We start from the raw sequence: 18,880 nt of genomic DNA, 5'->3' as shown, positions 1-18,880 counted from the left end.
GATTCATGGCAGAGAGTTACGATATGATATAAAATGAAGAGCTGATAAGAGTTAAGCTCTCCCACAAAACTCAGCCAGCCCACAGCGATATACAGTAGGACCGACACGGGAGGAAGGAAGCCCAAGAAATAAAGTGAGAAATAAAGAGAGTCACTAAATATAATGGAGTCAACAACAGTAGACAATATAAATGGTTGAAATCAAGCATGAAGAACAAACTGAATATGTAATATAACACAGCTGCATTTCTGAATTTTTTGCTCATCTCCATTTGCATTTGCTCAAAGAGAATCTAATTTACTTGGAACATACAGCGCTGCGTCTGATATACATCCTGAATGTAACTCATCTTTGCATGATGCATCGTTTGTCTAAAGTTGGTAACACAAGCTTTAATAAATAATTCATCAGTTATTTTCAGAAAAATTTCAGTAAATTATACGGCATGATTTTTTTCATCTACAATTCTCTCCCATTAATGATTTTCATTTATGAATCATCACATCTTTATTCTACTTTGAGTAAAATGAAATGTTTACAGCTCATGCTTGGTTCATTTGATCTAATCCTGACTTGGGAGCAGCTTGTGAATTGGGAGCAACAATTCATCTGAGTACTCAGAAAACATGATGTAGAGCCATCAACAGCGTTGAAAACAATGTCATTAGCATTATTAGATCCCAGAATACAACAGCGTAGTTGTTGACAATGACAGAAACACTCAGATGAAGTGACGCACAGTGAGTCACTTTCTACAAACAAGAGCATTGCGAGTGCAATGAACTTTATTTATCATCAGGGGAAGGAGATAACTGCAGCTGCAGACACACAAATGGATAACAATACAGAAGTGTAAAGATGTGACATCATCATCATAGTACTGAGTTTTCAGTGGTAGAGAAGAAGTCTTAGTGATTCTCATTGTTTCATTCACAGATGCAAAGTAAGTGCAAGTGCTTATTGGAAAATAGCACAAGATTATCATTTAATAATGTCGAGATAATAATTTGGGAGTATTTTCAAAGTAATTTTAAATATGTTATTTGTTAATTACCACCTACTAACCATGACATTTCCTGATACAGTATGTACATAAAGGTGCACAAATGTGTTTTACTTGTGATACTTTAAGTTAATCTTGCTCCTAATCTTGTTTTAAGTCTACTTCAAAATTATGAATGCAGGACTTTAAATTAAGTATTTTGTATTGCTGCTATTACTTAAAGGACCAGTGTGTAGGATTTAGTGGAATCAAGCAGTGAGATTGTAGATTGCAACCAAGTGTTACATCCCGTCTCACCAAGCGTAAAGTAGAAACTACGGTGGCATCTAAGAACGTGAAAAATGCAAAAGGCCCTGTCTAGAGCCAGTGTTTGTTTTCTCAGTTCTGGGCTACTGTACAACCATCATGGTGGCCCATGGCTCCCTCTGCAGATATACTGAAAACATTATATTGAATAAGTAATACATGATTATGTGTATTACATTTAATTTCTCCAACACATCCCCCTAAATCCTACACACTGGACATTAAAGGTGCCCTGTGGTGTTTTCTTGTAAACAAACAGAATTTATGTTTACATTCAGTGCTACTCAGCAAGATGTATCCTTGAAACGTGTTGAATGTATTTCCCTTCTCACAAAACATTATAAAGCCTTTTACTATTTTAAATCCTGCATTGTTTACATCTACGTTTACTTCTTCTTCCTCCTCACTGTCTTTGTTAGCTGCCACCTGTAAATCAGTGAATACTATGAAAACACTGACTGGAATATTTACTCAAACACTATTAAGTGTTACCATATGAGCCTCCATGTGTGACTCAGAGCAGTTTTTTGAGTCTAAGGTTATCCTAAAGGATCCTTAGCTGTTACCTTGTTAGATCCTTATCTCACACTGCAACCTCATTACCACTTGCTTCATTAACAAACATGAACTGTCACTGGTGCTTACAGTATACAAGGCAGATGGGCTGGTTTCCTTTACATAATTTTAATCTTCTTAGAGAATTCTTAGAAAGTGTTATTACAGGGAGCCTATCCATTGTCAGATGCTGTAATTTCTATCTCTGTGAGGATCAGTGCTACTTGAGAAGAAAAACGAGAGGGCAATTAATGTGTCAAGATTTTAAAAATTCAAAGGAAGCTATAATAAGATAGAGCTCTGCTAGGTTAAAGATAATAGGAAAGGTTAGATGATAAAAGTGTGACACCGTGATCTTCATGGGTATTCTTAAATTCCCTGTTCTCGCGCCTACACGTTTGCTTCCTCCATATTTCTCACATGAAAATCCCCATGTATAATGAAGACCACATAGTGGATAGTTGTCTGCTGCCAAGATATCTCTCTCAAATGAATTAAGCTTCAGAATCATTTCAAAAAATGGCAAGGAGCTGCAGAGATGAGAAAGAAAAATGCCCAGGGGAAGACAGAGACCTCAGCATCACCTACAGAAGAATAAACGTAGATTTAGCAAAAAATAATAATCTCACTACGCTTTTGCATAAACTTATCCGGAGGCGAGCATGTGCACCAAAAGGCAGCAGTCCAGACCTCTTTGCTCTAATAACTCTGTACTACTTAGAGCTCTGTTGGTTTGAATGTTCAACCTGCAGTGTATCCTGTAGGGCAAGGAGCTGCTGCACTTTTCTATTCTGTTGGCTACACTATTAAATATTTGCCTTATCTGTTCTGTAAGGCTCATATCATTTCAAGTATGGCTCGTCGCAAAAAGAAATCCCATTTCAGCTGTAAATTTTTACAACTCACTTACGCACACACACACACATTCTCTTCCTCCTCCCTGCCCTCCATCTGTCTCGTGTTCCTTCCCCACTTTCTCCCTCCTTTCCCTTCCCTTCCCTCCTCCCGCTCTTCTCTCTCCAGCTTCCTGTGCTCTTGGATGAGGGTGATAAGTGTAATCATAAGTGACTGGTTCAGCTGCTTGAGCTGCCTGAGCTACAGAGACCGATGTATTCTCATGATATCCGGGCACAGCTGTAAATGCCAGCGCACAATCCACACAAGACTCACAGACACTCACGCAGACACACTAACATTCACACGCCTGCACTCCAGGTACTTAATTTTGTAAGCCAGTTGTTGTTAAAATGCCATAAACATGAGCATATTTACAACAGAAGGCAGTTAGAGATCATTTATGCAGCTCTACAGAGAGGCTTTCTCTGTCTCCAGGGAGAAGAGCTCTGCCTAACTGTCTGCGTATAGTCTTACTGCGGTAGTTAGCGCCTTTATTTGCACACAATGAACATGCCCTCTGTGCATGTGCCTCTCTGTGTGTGCATGCTTAGATTTGCATGAGGAAACTGTAGGTGTGCGTATATAAAGTGTATGTTTACAAATTCACAGTAATTACCTCTCACACGGTCGCCGAGCCTAGCTGCAAGCCTCCTACAATGACATTAAACATTGTTAGCCATCATCAGCATGGGCCAAAGCATGACTTGTTTACAGAATGAAACAGCAGGCTTGTAGACAGTAGATTAAAATTGACTGCAGAGCTGGTAGACCGTTACCGTGCTGGTAACCTATTTTATTTCTCACTGATCTTCACTGAACGAGGAAAGTGATATTTAATTGAGTGTGCAGACAACGATCAGCCAATAGGAATCATTTTTCAATGAAATGGAAGTTAAATTCAGTGCAGTTTCAGATGAGATATCGATCACGAGGGAGACATCTGCCCGAACGCTGGCAATGCTCAAATGTTGTGCATCTGGTCAACATAGCTCTTCAAGATGGAGCTCCAAGGGAGTTCCCACTCTATCCCTCAGCACAGAATGAGTCACCAGGGGCAAGATGGAGAGCTCTTTCCCTCAACATGGCACCCACACTTAGTATCTGTCAGTGGTTAGGCCACATATCCTCAGGATCAATTAATCAGGAGCCCACCTTTGGAGAATTGTGCCCTGGCCCGTTTTTAAAGGTACCTGCTGCCGTCTGTGCCAGTGGTAACCCTGGCAAGAGACAAGTGGAACAGGTTGGCCTTACTTGGCAGGGGGGCAAGATGGTGTTAATACAGACTTTGGGAGATGATTTCCTTTGAGGGAGATCCAATCCAGTGTCACAGCGTGGTGCTCAGGAAGTGGTTGAGCCTCCAACTGATGGAGTTTCTAATTCAATCTGTTCCAGATCAGTGGGGGGGTCAGTGTTCGTGCCAAGGAGTAACCTTCCATCCTGTCCTCTGGTCACTGAGGAAATGTTGGGCCTATTGATTAGAGGAGCCAATAGGCAATCAATAAAGGCGTTGAAAGCAAACACAGCGGTTCATCTCTCCTTTTCTCTGTTTATCTTTCATCGTTACAAAACCTGGAGGATTCAGCTCCATTCAGTAATGTATGTTGTATACCTGTGTGTTTGGCTCTGTATGATGCAGAACAGAATTTCAGCCTCATTAGAGTGAACATGTCAGAGTGATCTACTTAGATATCCTGTTATACTCCTCTGATACATTGCTGCCATCTAGTGTTTCTAATCAAGTGCACAGGTTTATGAGTAATATGAACTATAAACATGTACTGACAGCCTCGATACTGACCAAATCATTTCTTCATCATTCTCATGGAAATGTTAAAAAGAGTTTCAAAAGTTTTGAGTCAGTAAGTAACTTTAAGTAACACAGAAGCAGCTCGAGTAGATACTAAAGGACGTACAGCCTCTCATACAGCTTTAATTTGAATTTAAAGTGTTTTTGTGGTTGAGATGATAATAAATCATTCAAGTTTTATTTATGAATTATGCAAATGTGTAATTTGTGCTTGCATTAAGCAGGCTGTAAGACTTGATTCATAAACTGGGGTATGTCCAGCCTTAATTAACAATATCTGCGAACTCATTGAATCTAATGTCTTTTTATAGCTGAAATAAAACTAGAATTTGTATCCAATGGGAGAGCAGCTCCACTGACCTTGTAGACTTTTAGACAGAAGTTCTGATGGAAAGATGGATATGATTGTGTGTGTGTGTGTGTGTGTGTGTGTGTGTGTGTGTGTGTGTGTGTGTGTGTGTGTGTGTGTGTGTGTGTGTGTGCGAGTGACTGACTTCTGACACTGAGGTTGGCAAACTAGACAGATTCACTAAACTCTCTGACAGCGATGTTCATCAGCATTCACCAGTGTACAAAACATTCTTGTAGCAGCTTCTCATTTTAGCAGCAGATCGTATCAGCTGTCGCTAATTAACACTAATTCTGTGAGTGGATTGATAACGGGCCAAAACAGACGTGCTTGTTGTGTGTTTGTTTGCTGTCTGCCAGCCAGTGTTTGTTCTCAGCTAAAGACCTCTTCTATAAAGGAAGAACCTCAACTCTGTAACACCTCTGTACTCTCCCAGTTAACCTTTCATTCATATCTTATCAATAATTGCTGTTTATTAAATTATTATCTTTAAACCAGGACGTTCAGTATTCTGATCAAGTAGCTTGTGAAAAATGTGTGTCAGATTAAGTGGGCTTAAGCTGTTATTCAGCTGTTTAAGTTTAAATTTAAGTATTGTGTCAGACTCCTTATCAACAGAAATGCAATATTAAGGGACTTGAATTAAACCGTTGAGACGGTGAAACCTTTTCACTGAATGCTGCTGTTAACTAAGACTCTAATGTATGACATCACATAACAATGTAAACTGAACAAACATTGATAGAATATGGGAAATATAAACAATTCAAGTTTCAAACAAGTTAAACAATATTGAAGAAATTCATCGCACTCAACACTTTTGACACTCTTGTGGATTATGAAATGTATTTTTCATCGTGTCAGATGAATCAAGAAGAATAATAATGACTTACAGTGAACACACACAGCATCAGTGTCTCTGTCTGGGGGCGTGAAGAATAATCAACAGTAATAAATGTTAAAGGTGTAAACATTATAATTCTTCTAATCCCTATTAAAGGTGATAACTGGTGTGTAGCCGTGTGACTTTACCACTAATGGTTCACAAATTAAACAAAACATGTTCCTGTGGAGAAGTTGTTAGTGCAGAAATCATAGGCAGACATTTTTTCACTTGTAATTACAGTCACCTTAATACATTATTGATATTCATTCTTCTCTGTCTCTGCTTGTTTCCGTTTCCTGTCAGCAGTTTTCAGTCGGACCTCCTCCAGCACTGAAAAACATTCACACACATCCGCTAACTTTTCTTCTGCATGGTTTGCTTTCTGTCTCTCCTCCACGTGTCTTTCAAAGTTTTTCCTCATTCTGGCTTTGAGACCATGATGTGGGGAATCGCCTTCATCAGGCTTTCTTTCTTCTTCATCTCTCGTCTCTCCCTCACAGATCTCCCTCATTTCCTGCCTTTCCCGTCGATGTGTCTCCTCCCTCTCTCGTCTTTCTAAACCGTCCCTCCATCTCCTCCATTCGCCTTCTTTAGCTCCCGTTTCAGCCCTGTTTTATTATTCTTTTCATCCCTCTCTTCTTTCATCTGCCTCTCTAGTTCTCTTGTTCGCTTGCAAAGAGTTTTGAAGTCTTGAGGTCATCAAGAAACTTCTTCAACTGCGCACTTCTTTCCTCCAACCATTCCTCTGTTGTTCTCACTTCATTCAGCTTTCCTCTTCAGTACAGTTCCTCATTCCTATCTATTCACTTCATCCTTATTTTCCCAGAGTCGGTCTTTTCTATTTGGACTTTTTTTTTTTATTGAGAATTTCTTTGGTTGGTGCCTCTTTTTTCTCCGATTTGCTGCATTTTCCATCTCGCTGTTGGCACCTCACTTACAGTAAAATGTAATTTAAGTGTTTCTAGATGCCTTTACTGCAGTAGTCTGTTCATTGCCTGTAGTCGTTGATCCTTTGATTGGAGCTCTTGTTCCTTTTTGCACTTTTCCACAGTCATGATTTTTTGTTAAGATTGCTTTAAATTCACATATATCTCATATTTAGGGCTGCAACTGACATTTTCTTTCATTATCAATTAATCTGCCAATTACTTTCACAATTTTTAGTCTATAAAGTGTAGGAGGATTGTGAAATATGCTCATTAAAATTCCCCAGAGCCCAAATTGACGTCTTCAAATTGCATCTTTTGTCCAACCAAGACTCCAAAACCCCATATACTCTGTATTTACGATCATAAATTACAAGGTAAGCAGCAAATCCTCTCATATAAGAAGCTGTAACCAGTAAATGTTTGAAATTTCTGCTTGAAAAATGACTTGAACGATTAAACAATTATCAAAATAGCAACTACTTTTCTTTTGATCAATTAAATGATTAATCAACTAATCACTGCAATACTTCTCATGTAGTGTATCATATACTGTAAAAATAATATAATGACTTCACTTTATATATAATCGTCAAGATAAGAAAAAAATATCGACATCACACAAATATTAGTACTCTAGTATGCATCATTTATCAGTTTTCAGAAGAATGAGGTTGATATTCCGGGTTGTGAATTTAATATTTCAACCTTTATTGGATTGCCATAAAATATACTTCTCTTCCAATGAATTGTCTTAACCTGCATCATCATCACCGTTATCCTCAGCTGTGCTATGTGTTTTGTATCCAGTCGAAAATGTTTGCATGCTGACACGCCAACCTAAGATGGCAAACTTGGTAAACATCATACATGAAAAACAACAGCATGTTGACATTGTCATTGTGAGGATATTGGCGTGGAACCAGATGCTAGATGCAGCTAGTTAGCAGTCAAGAGAAGCTGCTAGCGTTGCTCTAGACTTTTTGGTTTTCCCAAAAGCCGATCGTCTGCTTTATCAGAGCTGAACTGGGAAACATATTGGTGCCATCCAATAGATTTGCAACAGTTTCAGTTGTATTTTCTGCTCCAGCAGATCGCTGTAAGATACAATCATAATGTGCTGCAAAGATCTGCATTTGCTCTGTGGTGATCTGTAATCTGCTGTTCTGACTTGATGGCAGTTTGAAAGTTCAGTCAAGGATACATAAACATGTCATAGTTATCCTTGGGCCAACATTCTGTAATATGACTCACAAATCATTTAACACATCAAAAAATGAGTAATGCATTAATTACTTGAGGCACTAGTGCGTGATTCTATGACACAACTGGAGTCTAAATCTCTAATGAAACTAATGTCTTTAGACTCTCATATGTTCATTAATTTCAGTATCAAAGCACATCAAACAAAGACAAATAAAGAGTGGTATTAGTCACTGAAGTAGTGCTCATATAAGATTACATGGAACAGATAATCTGTAGCAAACAGTGCAATGTTCCTCCAAAATAAAAATGCACAGCATGGCTTCGTTGTACATGTCGAGGTTTAGTTATACTGTCACTATGCAGCACTTAGCTACAAACATAAATCTCCCAGCAGCTTTCCTTGTCTGTTTACGCCTACAAGCTGACAGATGTACAATCCTCTGTGTGAGTTCTGCTGCTTCACTCCAAGTAGCATCTTGGTATTCAGACTCACTCTGCTCTCCGAGCCCCTCCTCCCTACTACCACCTTGACATTCCCATACAGGTAAATATGATCGGCATCCACTCTGATTGCCACGGCTGCCAGACAGAAGTGACAGGCGCAGACAGCAGCACAGTGAAGAAGATTATGCACAAAGCCTGCTGTGATGAGTTCAAAGCCATCTGTTGGGGTGAGGAAAACCTTAGTGACAAAACGTACAAATATTAATAATTACAGCAGACAGAGAGCGGCAGTGCTGACAAATTCCCCCAGTCTACCCTTTAACATAAAGAGAGATATGTGCAGAATCCTCAGTGACGAGTTCAAGTGAGGGAGCACTTTTTTAAAGGCTCAGCGTTCAAAATGTCCCTGTGTGACTTTTACTCTCTCCACACAAACCAGAGCTGTTTGATTTATTGGGAGAGTATGCAGAGGAATGGTAAACTATTCATCTCCAGCACACACAACATCTCAGAAATGGTTATGTTCATCGAAATACTACTGAACTGAAACCCTGGCATGCAAGAAAACATGAATTTAAAGCTTTATATAAAGATAAAAAGTATTATTGTCATAAGCACATATTTGCCCGGCATGACTGAGTCATTCATTTATTGCTTTCTTGGTTAATCGTTTGGTCAAGAAAATGTCAGCAAATGGTGAAAATGCCATTACAGTACATCTTTAAATGTCTGATATTTAGTTCACGATATAGAAATTCAGCAAATATTTAAATTTAAAGATATAATATGCAGGAATTCTGCTTTAAAATGACCTAAAACAACTAGACCTTTGTTATATATTTTGTATGGTTGTGTACTGACGGCGTTTCATTTCATTTTGCTACTTTCTGAATAGGGAAGTCAGCGAACAAGGCTAATCTTAAATAAAATTTTAAAACATTACCTAGTCTGTGAACATTTGTGCCTGAGTCACGTCAGATAGATTGTCATCCGCCCCAAACAGCCAGATTACTTTGTTGTGCATTAATTTGTTTATATATATATATATGTATATATATATATGTATATATGTATATATATATATATATATATATATATGTATATATGTGTATATATATATATATATATATATATATATATATATATATATATGTATATATGTGTATATATATGTATATATATATATATATATATATATATATATATATATATATATATATATGTATATATATGTATATATGTATATATATGTATATATATATATATATATATATATATATATATACATATATGTATATATATGTATATATATATATATATATATATATATATATATATGTATATATATATTTACTTTAGGATCCCCATTTTAAGCACATGTGTCTCTAGTCTTTCTGAGGTCCACGTTAGCCTTAAGCTAACATCAGCAAGCAATCTCACAGAACACCTCGGATCACTGTTGCAGTCAGGTTGATAAACAGGAGTGAAGATAAATCCACTTTTTAATCCCAAAAGTTTAAAAGTAATCTTTCAGCTCTCCTTCCGTCTGTAAACTGCTCTGGCTTAGAGCAGAATCTGATGTGACTCTGGGTGTTTATTCCTCCAGTAACTCTGGCTCTCCACCCGACTCTCCAGCCAGCTCTGAGCAGCTAATTAGAAGCTATGCCCCCTGCTCTGCCTGGCCCTCCACACAACACTTGGCAAATGTATTTATTTTGTTTTGTTTTGTTTTGATAGAGAGCCCCATAGCAGCAGAAGTTACATGTTGTTTGTTCAAGAGGCAGTAAATGTTTTTTATTTTTGCTTTAAAAAGTACCTGTGACAGTCAAACAATTATTGAAATGTATGTTAATGATTATTTTTGCTAATGTGCAACATAAGCAACTGTTTCCAAAATTTGTGTCTAAATACATCATCTCATGAGTTATTGGTTATCTGTGTATAGCAGTGAATGCTTAAAGGGGCTCTATGCTACAATTTGTAGTGATTTGTGTGTATTTATCACTTTTGTATTGGCCATACGTGAGCAAATTGTAACGTTATGTGAAAAAGAACGCTCTTGTTTGTCTATACATACCTGTGGCGACTTGTTGACGTTGTTTAATGCTGCTGGATTGTGGATGTATTTGTGTGGATTAATTGTGAAGGACTGGATTTCACGTGACAGTCAGACGTGACAAAGGATGTGACTTTATGCACATTTTATAGACAGGCAGACAAATAAATGACTTGTCTGCTTTGTACAAAGTTGTTTTAATAAAGTCTTCCATCGTAATGATTCATTCTAACAGATAAGTGCTTTTCTAATTAAATTAAGGATAACCTGTGTTTTCTTTATCTCCTTTTTAAACCACTTATAACTTATTTAATCCATTAAGGTCATTGACTGTATCATGAATGTTGCTGAGAATCACTTGATTCAGGTCAGTCATTCATTATGAACCGGCCCACTCATATGAATCATGCATTAATTTAATTAGTTCTTTACAATTTAATTTGCCTATGTACTAAAGGTTCGTCTCATTTGCCAGTTGTATAATTTCAGCTCACTCCTCATCTCATCTCTAGTTTCTGCAGCAGCCTCCAGCAGAGAGCCTCTTCTCAGTCTATAAAGATGACATAGCTGGCTTTCAACGGCTACATTAAACACCATATACGTGCCAACTTAAATTAAGCCTCTAGTTATGTGGATAAAAAAAGGACAACCAGCACATTATCTTTAATAGCTCCAGTCACATGTATTTAGGAGAATGTATAATTTGCTGGGAGATGTGAGAGTCTCAGTGGCACAGCAGCAGAGCAGAAGGCAGAGGCCTCTTCAAGTGGTGTTTCCAGCTCAGTGTGGGACAGAGAAGCAGACACACAGTGATGGCATTAAACAGTAATACTGCCTCCAGAAATTCATTTTCTTTAATCTAAGATCCTTTGGTTTTTCTCTTGGGGCTTGATACGGCCAAATAGATGGAGAGGATTGTTTTGAACTGGAGGCTTCATATTTCAGCTCAGACTTGGATGGTAAAATCCTGTCTGAGAACCTCTTTAAGTGTTCTCGGTTGTTTAAGAAGTACTAACAAAGTGGAAATAATGAGGCCAAGATCTAAATTAATAAATGAGAATAATTTAATTAATTGTTAAAACAGCAGCCCTTTTTTTGACGTCTGTACTTTGACTTATTCTGAAAACCAATGGTGGAAAGTAACTTTGCAACCTCAAAAGAATGTCTGTTTCCTTTCATATCCAACGTAAAAGAAAAAAAAGAAAAAAGATAAGTAGCATTAAGCAGTATTACCAGACGGGATTCACTTTGACCTGACCATTCAAACAGAACTGCTTCGACTCAGCAGGGCATGAAATTCTTGTTTCAGAACACTCCAGTGGTCTGAACTTTCTGAATTTTGGTCTGAACTTTGACAAGACCATTTCAAAACTTTAAATTCTTCCTCTTCCTCTTCCTCTTCCCTCACGTGGTTGTGTGTCTCCGATCATTTTCTTGCCACCTCAACAGCAGCAACATGTAGAAAGATGGCTTCATATTCTCCCGTGAGAGAATCAGTGTTTTTCTCGTTATAGTTCGATTTAATTCGGACTCCCTCAGTGTAGCTTTTTTTTTCCGCTTCAAATTTTGAACAGTTTCCTTTTTTTCCCTACTTTTTCTACGTTTTATAATATTTGTGGAGATTGAGTGAAATTTTGCACCAGGCCCAAACTGGCCATCGGGAGCACCAGTGTTGAAATTGCTCAATGACAAAGGTGAATCAAAGAGAAAACATTCTTCTCTCCTCTTCATCTCCACCGTCTGTTACTGCCATAAATCTCAATCTTGGATTCATCAGTAAGGACTTGATTTCTGGCCATCCACTGTGAAATTCTGTTATTTCTTTGCTCACCTTAAAGGTCCATGTAAGAAAGTAGATTTTTGAGTCTCACTCCCAACTTGTAAAATACTGACGCTTTGGGATTGTAGGTCGGGCTGGCTGCCATCCCATAGCATCAGTATCTGATGAGTTGGGAATGAGTCTCAAAAATCAACTTATTATAAAGTGGACCTTTTAAGCGTTTGGCCTCGTTTCACCTCGTGAGAAGTGGTTTATCAACTGATGCTTACTGCCCACTGCCGCTGCAGCTGTCTGTTGGCAGTACTTGTGCTAGTTTTAGTCTTGTGTTGTTTATTAAACAAGTTCTGTGTCTGTGATGACTTTTGCTTTTCTAACTGTCCGGGAACTAAGCTTGATGAATGGATCTTCTGATGGTGTGATCAAGCTTTGGATACAACTGATCCAGTTTCTGCAAACCATTAAAAAGCTACATACACTGCCCCCCTACAAACCTTAAGTCTAGCCTTGATTTGACCCTGACGAAGCCCCTCTTTGTTGAGAATAACAATTTGACCTCAGGAGCTTTCACTCGCTTCTTTAATCCTCAAACTGTCTGATTATTTCCAGGTTTATGTGACAATATTAGAGATTGTTAAGGTGGTCTCAAACTTTTGGGCCCCACTGTACAATGGTCGGTACATGCATTGGGCCACAGTGTGTTGAAGAAACGGCCCTCAGCACATCATATTACAATAGCTTACCTTTTCCAAGCTGAGTCTTTGTGGAAACAATCTGAAAAATAAGACCTATGTAATCTTTTCTGTCAGGGGGAAGGGTTAGGGTTAACCCTAACCCTCCAGTGCAGCTGCAAAATTATTTATATGAATAATTTATTCCGGTTGCCTTAATTATGAAAGTACGATTGTCTAACTCTTGAAAGTGACTGTTTTTAACCATTTTGGATATGTTTTTAAACCAAATGTAAGATATGTGACAGTAAACATAAAAAACAATTAAACAAAACGCGATACAAATCAGTATACATGGTCTGTTGTGACTGGAGTGAATGTGGAGATCGGCCTGGAGGGACATTAGATTCACAGCCTGAATTTTTATCCCAGCCTGCCCCTGTTTAGCACCAGTGTGATTGGTATGTGGTGTGTGTTCTGACTCCCAAAGCTTGGATTAACCTTGATTGACTCTCATTACACAAAGCTGTAGTAGCAGATCGTGGCCACTTGATTGTACCGTAGTAAATAAACAACACAGTAAACAAAGATTATGAAAGAAAAGTAAAATAAGTCAGAGAGTAAGTAGGCTGAGGAGGGCAGTTAATGAGAGTTAAGCAGTCCATATTTCCACCTAATTCTGTAACACACACACGTATGAACAGTGAATGTGGTGTGTGGACAACAATTGTATCTGCCCAGTTTGTGCTTCTATGCATTCAGTGCATGTGCAATGTGCAACCTACAGAGGTCACCATTGACATACAAATTACAATTTAGCATTTTGTGTATCAGTGTATTTGTATGTCAAATAATTGTTGTTTTGGGGCACGTGAAAAGCCTAGAAAAGGCTGGAAAGACGGGAAATGATTCTATTTTTCACTTGACACGGAAGGAGAGGTTCATAATTTGTGCTAAAATTGAATAAATGCTGTTTTTATATGTAATTTCTTCTTCTGTCAAAGGGATGTAGAAATATAGAGACAAACTGAAAGGAGGAGACACACTGTGCATGTGTATATGTGTGTGTGTAGAGAGCATTTACTGCTGTTAATAAGAGGAAGTAAAAGAAAATACATGTGTGCATTTAACATAACTAATTGGCTCTCAGGTGAAGTATTACTCCCTCTGGTGGCTTTATTGCAGCTCCGCAGCAGTCGTGTCTGAATTCAGGTGTGGTTCACATAAAGTTCAGCCACTTCAACAGTATTTCACAGACATGGTTTATTCTTATGGGTAAAGCTTTATTTTGCCGGTCACAAGATGATTTCTTCTACATTTCCTGGGAAGAAATACTCAGTTCATTAGTTTGCTTGAATTTATAATTGGCCTCGAGAGAATTCTTTATGCTCCTTTTTAAACCCAAGTAAATATTAATCAATCATGAATTAATAGCTGGAAACTTTTCATATGCGTGGAGCTGTATACTGCCTGTAGACAAACACATATTTGCCTGTTCAGCTGACCAGCTGTGCACTGACCTCAGGATTTCAAATAAATCAAGGGTACCAAATGTTCACTCTTTGTTTTCCCAAAGTTTAGTGCCAAATTATCTGGTTGTTTCCAGGAAACTTCTGTGGAAACTATTTGGAATTTTGCAAATCTTCTTGTGCTGTTCTTGACTTTAAATTGCACTTGGCCCCTTGTGTGCTGATTTTGTGCTAAGATAGTCAACTTCTCAGCGAGCTAATCGTAGTGACCAAACCCTCATGGTCTTGTTAACACAGTAGTTAGCAAACATCTGGAATCCAGCTGTAGTACTCACCAAATATTCAAGGTGTGGTAACTTTAGTGGGCTACTTCAGAAAACATATTGCTCCCTTGTTGTGTTTGCAGACACTGATGGTTGAAAGTTAATGCAAACTGAATCCCAGTTGTGTTCAGTATACATACATTTAATGGTGAAGAAGACATGAAAGTGTCGTCTTCAGTACTGAAGGTTCTCGCTTTAAGTCTCATGTTGTGCTCTAAATAAAATAAAGGGAAACATCTTTAGAGTTATTGTTAATAGTCGGGGTGTAAATCTCCAGTTTCATCACGATATTATAAAGATTTTTTGGACAAGAATACAACATTTGCCAATATCCAATGACAGCAATGATATGATTTTGATTCAGTTCGATTCAAGGGCCTGCAATTGATATCATGATCATGACATCATCTGCCCATTTAACACAATGAGTGACAGAAGAAGCTGCCACCACTTTCTTTTCTGCTTCTTGCCATTGAGAAAATAACAACTCGTAAAAAAAATACATAGGACTGTAACCTGTTAACTGCTGTAGAGTTTACTTCAAATTCGTCCACTAACACACATAAAACATGGCTTAACTGGAATGGCACTCAGTAGATTGCATACCTCTGCCAATGCCCAACAGTCCCTTATAATACAGTCATGCATAGTCCAATATCAAACCTCGACTGCCCTGTATCACTCTCAATGTTGAGCCACCCATAACTACTGAAGCTCATACCAGCCACCTAAATGCCCCATTAATTAAAGCTAAAGACAGGTGTTGTGTGTCCCATTAACCCAAATTATCTCAGGTCTCACCACCAGACAAAGAAGTAAACAAACACACACACACACACACACACACACACACACACACACACACACGTGGCCTTTGGTCATAAACTCAACTACTCAACCTTGGAAGTTTCCGCAGAGGTGAATCACAAACTGGCCTGAATGATCGACCAGGAAACCACACTAATGAGCCTCGAAGTGATTTGATACGAGTGTCATGAGATGAGGTGTGTGTGTGTGTGTGTGTGTGTGTGTGCGTGTGTGTGTGTGTGTGTTTATATGTGTGAATGGGAGAGCATGACATGCAGCGTGTAAAGGGAACATTTCCCACCACACAGCTGGTGATGGTTGCCATGAGAACCAACTGGGGCAGATGGTGCCCAAATGGTGCCTGGACAACATACACACACACACACACACACACACACACACACACACACACACACACACACACACACACACACACACACACACTCAGATATAAGGATGTAATTCATACTGTTCTAATGTTTTTTCTGTGTGAAGCTTTCTGTTAATTTGGTCGTCGTGTCTCTGGCAGGTGATGAGTTCAAACATGAAACATCAGACATGAGTGAACAAGAGTTCAAACTCCAGAGAAAACAATCTGGATTCTCTTGATTTGCTTCTGTTTGGCACCAGCAGTTCAGGGCGTGGTTCCCTGGAGCAACAGGCGCGCACACACACACACACACTCACACACACACACACTCACACAAATTTGTGTTTCAGTTGTTCAGAACTGGATTACGAACATTTTGTCTGAAAGAGAAATTTTGAAAAATCTCAACAGTTCTTACTTATTTTAGATATTTAAAGATATCCAAGAATCAGAAAGGAGTAGGATTTCAGCTCTTATATACTTATACTTATTATATACAGTAACCTGCGTGCTCTATAATATTATGTATTTGTGTGTTTCAAATAGGGATGCATGATACAGATTTTTTTTTTCAGTCGATACCGATGAGATAACCGATAATTTCACATTTTTGTGTTAAAAAAGGTTTATAGCCGGTAGCTCATGCACACCTGTACTGAGTGTAGCAAAGGCTAAGATGTCGTGAGGAAAGATGGATAATGAGACTCCATCGCTCTCATAACATTTTGTTGTGTTAAAACTTGTAGACTTTTTCCCTCCTCTCTGAACTCATGTATTGCGTGCTGCGCTTGTTCTTCCTCTCTGTGGGATCACAAACAAGCTGCAAAGTCACATACCACCACCTTCTGTACCAGAGTGTACATGTGATGCTTGTTAAGTCCATGAAAGCAATTTAGCTTTGTGTTATCATCTCTCTATTTATTTATTTATTTATTGGCTATGATTTCACTTATAAGTTTCCTGAAATCTATTTTGTGCATCTCTAGTTTTAAGGATAAATCAGATCATTTTGTTTAATTTTTTTATTTTGATGTTCTTATTTTCACCACTGAATGGATCCTTTTCACTTTTATTCATGTCCATGTAGCCAGAGCCTGAAATAGCTTCTTTATTTGTGTCATGAACCATGAAACTATTAAAAACACAGCAAATAGTCCCTTTATTGTAATGGATTATTTCATTACAATGAACAAAAATGAGAACTAGTTTCTCTTGAGTCAATCCCACGTACACTATTCTACTGTATATACTGTGTAGTACACAGCTCAGAGCTGAAAAAGTCCCCAGCAAATACACTATTTACTCCTCCTATCTGATTAAGGTTTGCTAAAAACTACAGTGCCCATATATTTTAGGAAAAATTTGAAAGCACAAAAAACACGTAGGCGAGTCTTCTCTTAAGAGCGTACATTTTTTAAAATGAAGGCTAGTAGCATTTTGTATTTTTCTAATCATCAACAAATCAAGTGAGGTGGTTATATTATCATCAGTTAAAATCAGAATCACCTTATTCACAAAATGTACAGTGTGCACAGGAATTTGACGAATATTAAAATATGATACATTAGGCCACATGGAGTTAAGGATAATAAATCATATGTGCTGCATAATGCTACATATGCTCCAATCACCAAATGTAGCATTGTAGCTTTTTTCTCTCTGGATCTCTGGATTAAAGGCCACTTCATGTATCCATAGAAAGGCTCTAAAAAAACTTTCAGGACTGTTTTTTTTTATTTATGGGACAATCATGAAGATGTCTGTAGTTTAGAGAGACGAAATCATGTGTTTTTCCCTCGTAGATTTCCGTCATCAGTCTGGTGCCTCAGTCTATCTTCTCTCCCTAAAAATCTATATCTTTCGAACACTTGAGATTGGTGCATCTTTGTTTATCATCACAGAATGTAAATCCCAAGCTTCATTTTGAAATGACTCCTGGTAAAATATGTATATCTGTAACTCTAAACTGCTGCCTATAAGACCATTGCATAAGTCTGCGTCTGTGCCTTTGATGTGTGAGAGAGCACAGAGCCACAGCTGAGCCTCGGGGCTTTGGCTCCAGAAGTGTGGCAATTGATTTGGCCAAATGTACTGGGTCAGACTGTGGAATAACAGACGCACAGGGAGAAAGAGAAACAGCAAGAAAGAGAGGCACGCAGAGAGAGGAACAGGGAGGGACATGACGGAGACAAAGGTGCTTTTATGGGGTCACATGTAGACTGAAAACGAGGTACGATACATCACAGTATATGTACAGTCTTTCTTCTGTCTCGTTTGTGCCTGTTGGGAGGAAGTTACTGCAGTTTTTTAACCCTGAGTGAAAATAAAACTTTATCCGTTTCCCTGTTAGTCCCTCTCTTTTCTCACGGCTACCGGGTATCCTCTTGTTACAAAATACCACAACCAGAGGACTCAAACTCACTTCCTTCCCCTCCTCGACCATCTCCTCGCATACTGTTATGTGGTTGACCTTTGACCTCCCTGAAGGCGTTCATGCTAACTTTGTCGAGACATCGAGGAAGAAGGACTTTAGGACTCCACTGACTGTATAAATCATGGACGGAGCTTGTGATTGACGTGTCGCTACCATAGCCTGTCCTCGGGTTCTCAGTCAGATCCAATCAGGATATCCTCTGCAGCTCCACACAAAAAGCTAAGACGGCGTTGGCTGTAATGCCAGCGGTGCTGATGCCAGCGGTAAGCCAAAACAGCTGCACAATACAGCTGCAAGCTCCATTCTTCTTCCCGTCCTTTAAATAGGGAATTTCAGCTCCTTCGCTCTGTCTGTTGGTTTGTGGCCCCTAAAGGCTCATTTATGCTCATTTTACATACGAAAATAGATACGTCAGACGATACGACCGTCGCTACTTTCACACGTCCTTCACGTTGGCATGGAGGTTAAGCAAGACAACCACTCAGAGTCAAATCGGTCTTGCATGGACCTCCACTTTTCCTTCGCTGCTGTTCAACTCACATTTAATTCCTTTCCAATCTCCTCCCAGCTGTTCTGTAGTAGCTGTTTGTAACA

At 38.6% G+C, this 18,880-nt stretch overlaps 1 protein-coding gene across 2 annotated transcripts in view; it reads left to right on the top strand.

Moving 5' to 3' along the window:
* The window catches only part of cxcl14 (chemokine (C-X-C motif) ligand 14), a 141,694-nt gene that overhangs the window by 52,600 nt on the left and 70,214 nt on the right, over positions 1-18,880 (top strand). The gene's annotated exons all lie outside the window — the stretch shown is intronic.

This window comes from Pagrus major, chromosome 18, assembly GCF_040436345.1.
Source record: "Pagrus major chromosome 18, Pma_NU_1.0".
Classification (NCBI taxonomy): domain Eukaryota; kingdom Metazoa; phylum Chordata; class Actinopteri; order Spariformes; family Sparidae; genus Pagrus; species Pagrus major.
Note: the sequence above shows the minus strand (reverse complement) of the source record. Positions and strands in the feature narration are given on the sequence as shown.